At 34.2% G+C, this 8026-nt stretch overlaps 1 long non-coding RNA gene across 1 annotated transcript; it reads right to left on the bottom strand.

The window, feature by feature from the left end:
- Positions 1-4235: 4235 nt before the first annotated feature.
- LOC132752947 (uncharacterized) lies at positions 4236-6086 on the bottom strand. Its single transcript, XR_009628877.1, has 3 exons — positions 5954-6086; positions 5541-5684; positions 4236-4416 (listed from the first exon to the last, which is right to left on the bottom strand). It is a non-coding gene; the product is annotated as an uncharacterized LOC132752947 (long non-coding RNA).
- Positions 6087-8026: the final 1940 nt, after the last annotated feature.

Genomic DNA, 8026 nt, shown 5'->3' on the forward strand with positions numbered 1-8026 from the left:
TGATATGAAAATGGGCGGTGTCAAAACTCATATTTATTTTTAGGGACTTCTTTGAAAAATCTGATAAATACAAAACAACTTTTTCTAGAATTTTGTTTTGAAAACTATCTAGCATGAAAGAAAATGATCTAACTAAGAAAATTAATCCGAACACCAATATCTTTAATTCAGTAATTAACTCTGTACAGACGTTTAAAGAGTTGTTTACATGACGTCACAATGAAGCGCCAAACAGCGCGTGCTTATGCATAAATTACTGCGCGTTGTACAATTGCAGTTGGTAGCAAGCAAGGGGATTCGTTACCATTCTCTTTGATAATGAAATTAAATAAAAAGGTTATTTTTTCGTTTTTCGTGAAATATGGTATATATTTTTTTACTTAACATGATAAAATGCCACATATTTTCACTCGCCGTCCCGGCTCGTGAAAATATGTGGCATTTTATCATGTTTCGTGAAAATATTTTCCATATTTCACTCAAACGAAAAAATATCCTCTTAATATCAGTCAAATATATTTCATATTTTTTAAAAATAAATATGGAATATAAATATGAAAGTGGGCGGAGTCAAAACTCTATTTTAAGGGACTTCTTTCGCCGTTTTGTTTGAAAAATCTGATAAATACAAAACAACTTTTCTTGAAATTTGTTTTGAAAACTATCTAGCATGATAGAAAATGGTCTAACTAAGAAAATTAATCCGAACACAAATATCTTTAATTCAGTAATTAACGCTGTACAGACGTTTAAAGAGTTGTTTACATGACGTCACAATGTAGCGCCAAACAGCGCGTGCTTACGCATAAATTACTGCGCGCTATACAATTGCAGTTGGTAGCAAGCAAGGGGATTCGTTACAATTTTCTTTGATAATGAAATTAAATTAAAAGGTTATTTTTTCGTTTTCGTGAAATATGGTATATATTTTCACTCAACATGATAAAATGCCACATATTTTCACGTTTTGTGAAAATATATTCCATATTTCACGCAAACGAAAAAATATCCTCTTAATATTCGCGTGACTGGATATACATGGTGAAGTCAGTAACATCATCCGAGTCAGTTTAATTTCTAGATTGTATGAAAGTATATAACACATCTCAGAAACGTAACATTTCTTTATGTTTTTCATTACATAAAGACAAATTATTAAAATTCACATTTATTTTAGGTGTAACATTTTTGTAGGTCGTCTTGAGGCGGTAATTATTATAGCTTGTAATCAACATTACATTGAACTTATAGGCCTAAATGATTGAGGAATAGTTAAGAAATATCATTCTGTACTTGTAAGTGAATCCAATGCCTAGATTGTGTTGTGCTGCTTCTTTGTGTAAGCCTGTCTACACAGATAAACCGATGGGGATCTCACTGCCAAGAAAGTAAAGATGCGTTCTTTCTTGCATATCAGAAAGGATTATCTACACCGGTGCTAGAATATAAGATTCTTACAATGGCTAACGGTACAAACCGGAATATTTAGCTCGACGGTAACTGTTTACGGCGGTAACGAGGTTCTGCCGAGTGTCCGCAAAACAGTTACCCGAGAGCTAGATATTCCCGTCTGTACCGACATCCATTGTTTGATTCTTTTTCTTGCATATTACATATCAATTACTTTTAGAACAGAAATTACGAAAACTGATATTCTCATTACGTACTTTTTTCTTATAGTAGCATATGAACTTACAACTTCATTCATATCTGTAAAATGACGTCATTCTAAGAACGCAATTCATTCATAAAAAGCCCAGCAATGACGTCGTTAAAAGCACGCGACTTGTCTTACATGTGGAGTGTAAGATAGAGTTTTCCAGCACCGGTGTAAACGGTAGATAAGTTAACCCTGTCTGAGATGCAAGAATATAAGAATCTTACACCGGCTGCCGGTACAGACCGGAATATCTAGCTCGAGGGTGACTGTTTACGGCGGTAACGAGACTCTGCCGAGTTTCCGCCGTAAACAGTCACCCGAGAGCTAGATATTCCTGTCTGTACCGGCAGCCGGTGTTTGATTCTTTTTCTTGCATATAACATATCAATTATTTTTAAACAGAAATTACAAAAACGGATATTCTCATGACGCACTTTTTACTAATAGTAGCGTATGAACTGACAATTTCATTCAAAACGGTTAAGTGACGTCATCCTAAGAACGCAATTCAATCCTGTCTGAGATGGAAGAAAACCCTGTCCTACACCCCTATGTAAGTCAATTCGCGTGCTTTAAAACGACGTCATTGCTGCGCGCCTTCTAAGAATGAATTGTGTTCTTAGGATGACGTCACTTAACCGTTATGAATGGAGTTGTACGTTCATACACTACTATAAGAAAAAAGTGCGTAATGAGAATATTAGTTTTCGTAATTTCTGTTCTGAAAATAATTGATACGTGCTCTCGGGTAACTGTTTAGCGGAAACCCGGCTGAGCCTCGTTACCGCCGTAAACAGTCACCCTCGAGCTAGATATTCCGGTCTGTACCGACAGCCAGTGTAAGATTCTTATAGTATTAGCACTGCACGTGTAAATCGCAGAACGGTGTAGTCCATCTCAAACGTTGCGACTTTTCTAAATGCTATGCTTGCCCGGCGGGTCATGTCTGACATCAGAGGCATGGTTTATACAATGTTTGTAGATATCCATTAGGCAATGCTGCATGCCATATATCTATAAGCTATCAGACAAGTAATTTCGGAGGAATAGATAAGAATTTAGATACGCTTCCTATTTAAGTCTGTGTGAACTAAGTGAACCCCAGGAGGAGACAATTTTGAACCTGCATGCTTTGAGGCATGATTTAAATAACGTGTTAAATACGATGCTACATATTACCAATGTACATACTTTGCTGTTTTACCGTGATTGTGCATCACACCGGGACCACTAATAACATTTTCATATTAAGGACATCATAAGGGACATCAATGTGAAACATAGACAATGTCCACTATAAGGTTTAGTGAAATGTTAAATTTTTGCATACCATGCACATGATTTTTTACACTGGTCAGTTTCTTGCTAAAATAGGTCATTTTTCCAACAATGCTACTAAAATTGTAATACCGTATAATGGGTTAATCTTTATTCATACAAAATATTAGTACAGTACAATGTATACTTCAGAAGCAGATCAAACATTTCAGAAATAAAGAGAACTGCACCAGGATATACCTGTAATACAAACCGAACCTTTTAAAGTGTTTCTAAAGTCGCTGACTTCAATGATGGTCAATTTAAACTTCGACGGTAATATAAACAATGCAACAGCCGAAATAAACATCAAGATTATCGCCGTTTTTTTCCATTGACATAATCTTTCGATAAATTCAATGGACCAGTCGGCTATGAACGAAGCTATCCGATTATGTGGCCTCAGCTTTGCCGTGTGCAAAATGCGCAGCGCTTTTAAGTTTGGGAACCACATAATCGGATGGCTTCGTTCATAGCCAACTGGCACGTTTGAATTTATCGAAAGATTTTGTCAATGGAGAAAAACGGCGATAATCTTGATGTTTATTTCGGCTGATGCATTGTTTATATTACCGTCCGACAAAGTTTAAAATTGACCATCATCGTCAAGAATCATATCTTCTGTGTCGATGGACCAAAGGATTATGTGAAAATATTGGAAATAGAATAAAATACATGGTGATTATGACGGTATGGGTTGCGGATTTTTTCCGGTTAACATTTTTATCTTGTGTATTATTATAGATGTTGAAATATGATTTTTTTTCAAAACGGCTTATATTAAGTTTTTTTGATATATATGATCAGTACATGTGCTGGGATTGACAAATATGCATTTTATTTGGATTTTAAAGGCGTTTTGAGCTCCAAACCCCAAGTGTTTGTGAATATTGTCAGTTTCTTAGAGTACTAGCTGTGGTTTGTTTGAATTTAGCACCAGCTTGCAAACGATAGCACTGTGTACTCAGCAATAAAGCGGCCACCACTGACAAGTGTGCATGGCTTTCGAAAATGTACTGTAACTATTTAAAAAAAAAGAAGAAGCTTTTTAGCAAATGTTTAATCACATGTTGTCGGTACCGGGTATTCCATGTAAGCAATCTTTATACTTAGTGCTATGGTGATATTACATTTGAAATCACGTGATACATTATCATCTTCAATATTTTACTCAATTTAAATCTATTCAGTTTGTTAGCCAAACTTGTGTTTACACGGAAAAATAAATGTGTAAATAAAATGTATTTTGGCATAGGACATAAAATACCTTTTTGGTTCATAAGTGTTTGGAAACTTTTCATTTTTTGTAGAATTTTGGCTGGCAAAACTTCAAGTGTAGTAGAATCTAGAACAAAAACCACACAATGCACTTTATCTTCAAGAGTTGGTTTTGATATATAACCGTCATGGTCTGCGGAAATGGGCGCTGCTGGATTGAACTACAATTTAGAATGTTTAATAAAAAAAAACATGACGTGGAAAATATGTATTGAATTAAATTTATTTAAATGCTACGGTCAGTTGATACTTATTTCTATAGTAGAACCAACCAATTAGTGTAAAGTCTCTTGCTCACGAAATCAACGGGTTTAAGTAATAGAAAGAGCACCGAAACACGAGGCTATCTGATTTGTACGAGGGGGCGTAGCCCCGAGTATAAATCAGATTGCCGAGTGTTTTGGTGTTCTTTCTCTTTTGTATCATAGTCAAACATAAAAACACGTTCCCTGTTGTCACAATTGTAAACCCCGGGAAAAAGTAACTAATGATCGAGCATCTGAATATGATATTTCTGCCGCTTTCCCTTTCTCTGCCGTCACAATATGTAAACCCCAGCAAAAATGAGCCAATCAACGGGCATGATCTGGAGTGCGGGTAACTGATACCTGCACTCCAGTTACCGCACTGTGCATGTATATGTATACGATTTAACTCTGACACTTTTTCAACAGAAAGGTCCCCAAACTATGATACAAGCAATCTTTAGGTAACTTATCCAACGCGTTAACTTATCGGCTGCGCTGCCGCTGTTGAGCATAATCGCAGTCATATCATTCAAATGAATAATGTTTATTTAACAATCTTATTAAAATCATCCTTACTGTCGTTTCACTACCCTTTGCTGGGTTGCTAAGAGTAACGCTGCGAAAACGATATAATTTAAATGAGATTGATTATTTAATGATTTTAAAATGTAAGCATTTAACTATAACCCTAACCATTTCCAAAAATATAACCGAACTTCTTGGTAGCTTGTGTTTAATTCACATCGTTTACACAATTAAATGTCGTATTTACTTAATGAACAAAAAAATGTAAAAACTGCAAAGCGCATTTGGAACAGAGAGTTGGGAAGTATTACTGATACTTTGACAAACATAAATAGCATTTCACCTACAATCTCAACATCTCTGCTTTTATTCTTCAGAAAATTTAATCTTAAATACTTTCATGCTGGATATGTCAAATTTATTTATATTTCATTTAAATAGTAAAGTAAATTAAACAAGATCAGTGATATTCACTGAACATACTTTATGATATTACAGTTTTCTCTAATTACCTGATAATATTCAGGTACATTTCCTTCCAGTAAGCAGTTACATTCAAGAACATCTAGCCCCTGCGATTCTTCTAACCCACGTGTGTCACACAGTTTAAAGTTCAAATTAGCCCCGGATCGAACTCTCACGAAATAAGGAGTGTACTGAAACAGAAAGAAACATACAGCTTAAAAAATTAAGGTTTAATCTTAATCTTTTGCCGTGTTGGGCTTTCTTTAGGGATTCTGTATTTATCTATTTAATAACTAAACGGGGTTTTCTACATGATAGGTACTCTTAGTAACAATGCAAGAGACAACACGACACTTATTGTCAACAGTGAGTGTATGAGTGGGTGAGTTAATGTACATATATATTTGAACTTTTATGAAATTAGAGATGGTGCATAAGGACTAGAAAAAAGAAACCATACAGCGGTCGTTAAACTTTGTTCTGCGCTGCCACTGCCTGCCCTCTGTGTTAAATACGACCTCTGAATATGGAGTTGATAGTGTTATAAAACTTGACTTGCCGGCTCCAACTGGACCGATCATCAAGATTCGAGCCCTCCGAGATGTTCAAATCCGGAAAGGTTTAAATGACACTAACATCTTCTGTAAGCTCGTTTAAGAAACTGAAATAATTCAAAAAGTAAGTTCTTTGATATATAATGAATGATAAATTCAAATGAAATCAGAATTCGACTAAAATAATCTAAAGAAGATAAGAACTTCAAAATTTATCTAGCTGGGATGTTATGTTTGTAAACAATAAGGAAATTAATAACATGTAACAGTTTTGTTTTTAAGATAAAGTGACAATGTTGCTTTTATAACTGAATAAGGTTACTTTTATAGGATAGCGATAATTGCTGCTAAGACCGTGAATACGTATCCACAGCTAAAGCTAAGAAATATTTAACAATACTTAAAGCTAAGACCGTGAATACATATCCATATTTGAAAATGAGACAATATTTAAAGGTAAGACCGTAAATACGTATCCATATTTAAAGATATGACAATACTTAAAGCTAAGACCGTGGATATTTTATCTATGTTAAAGAATGTATAGTAAAAAAAAAATGACGGAATAAACTAAAAAAAAAATCAAAACTTGTATAAGTTTGTTGCACTGTTTCTTATGATTACTGTAATGCCTTTCTACAAACATCATTCTTTCTTTCGAATAGAAAGTACCATGACTTTTATCAAGATACATCCAATAGAGTTATATACTTTATTTAACACGTCCTGCTACCCAAAAGAGTGAAAATATGGAAAATTTCAATCAAAATAAACCTTTTGAATATTGAATCTTTATTGAAATGATTTTTTTTAAATAAATATCTAAATGAACTTTTATCAAAATATAACACGCATCATTACTTTTTCGTTCCAATCTCTTGTTTTGCGCCAAGGCTCTAATTCAAATCGTTTTCCTCCGACCATCTGAAAACAATTTATAACAACAATATTATCAACCTCCTAAACAAAACATGCTAGTACAATAGATATGTAATGTTTTAAATACAGAAGCATGATTCTGATACAAAACAGACATCTCATGTTCTGCCAGCAGGATTACTTGGCATCCAATTAAATATGAATGACATAGAGATATAAAAACACGTTTAAAAAATAAGTCCAATTGTTAAACTTCAACTGCAAATTAACAAATTACAAATACTGGAAGTTAGTACGTTTGTGGTTTCAAATTTTAATTTATAAATCTTTTTCAAATTTTTAACCCGATACTTTGTAAACTTTCCATTCAACCAACTTTTTTCAATATTGCCATTATTGATCCCCTGGTTTCCATTGACACGCTGGGCGTCATAAGCCGTACCCAATAATTTAAAGATCCGTTAAGAGGCAAAAAAAAGCCAGAGCCAGAATTATTGACATGCCGGGAAAATCGCATAAATCAAAGTTTTAATATTGCCTTATAGAAAACTGATTCCCCATAGACCACGCATGGTTTTCCTTTGGGAAAACCCAAAAAATTAAATTTTTCCCTTTTAAAAGGCCCAAAAAGTAGTAAAACCCGGGGCAAATTAAATTAAAAGTCCCAAAAATTTTAAAAGCGAAAATCCCTTTAAAAAAGGTTCCCCCTCCAAATGTTGGGCCCATAACCACCTTTTTCTTATATATGCCGTACCCATTTTTTTTGGGAAGGGAAATTTTTCCTTGCGTTGGAGATTTTTTAAAAAATGTAATTGGTAGGGAAATGCATTAAAAATCATCGTTAGAAAACCCCTTTTCTTTTGGGCCTCCCAATTTTAATAAACTTGTATTAACCCCAATTACACCAAATCCTTGTTTGATTTTTTAACAACACTGTAAAACGGGAAAAATTTCCCTTTTGTTTCAAAACCATTTTAAAAATGAAAAACGTTTTTAAAGGCCTTTAATCCATCTTTTGAAATAAAGGTGAAAAATTAAATGTTTTGGCCCTTTTGGTTCCCCTTTCCATTGGGCCCTGCGTCCATATCTTTTTTTCTGTT

This window comes from Ruditapes philippinarum, unplaced genomic scaffold (genome assembly GCF_026571515.1).
Source record: "Ruditapes philippinarum isolate M1 unplaced genomic scaffold, ASM2657151v2 ctg1863_1_1_1_1, whole genome shotgun sequence".
Taxonomy (NCBI): domain Eukaryota; kingdom Metazoa; phylum Mollusca; class Bivalvia; order Venerida; family Veneridae; genus Ruditapes; species Ruditapes philippinarum.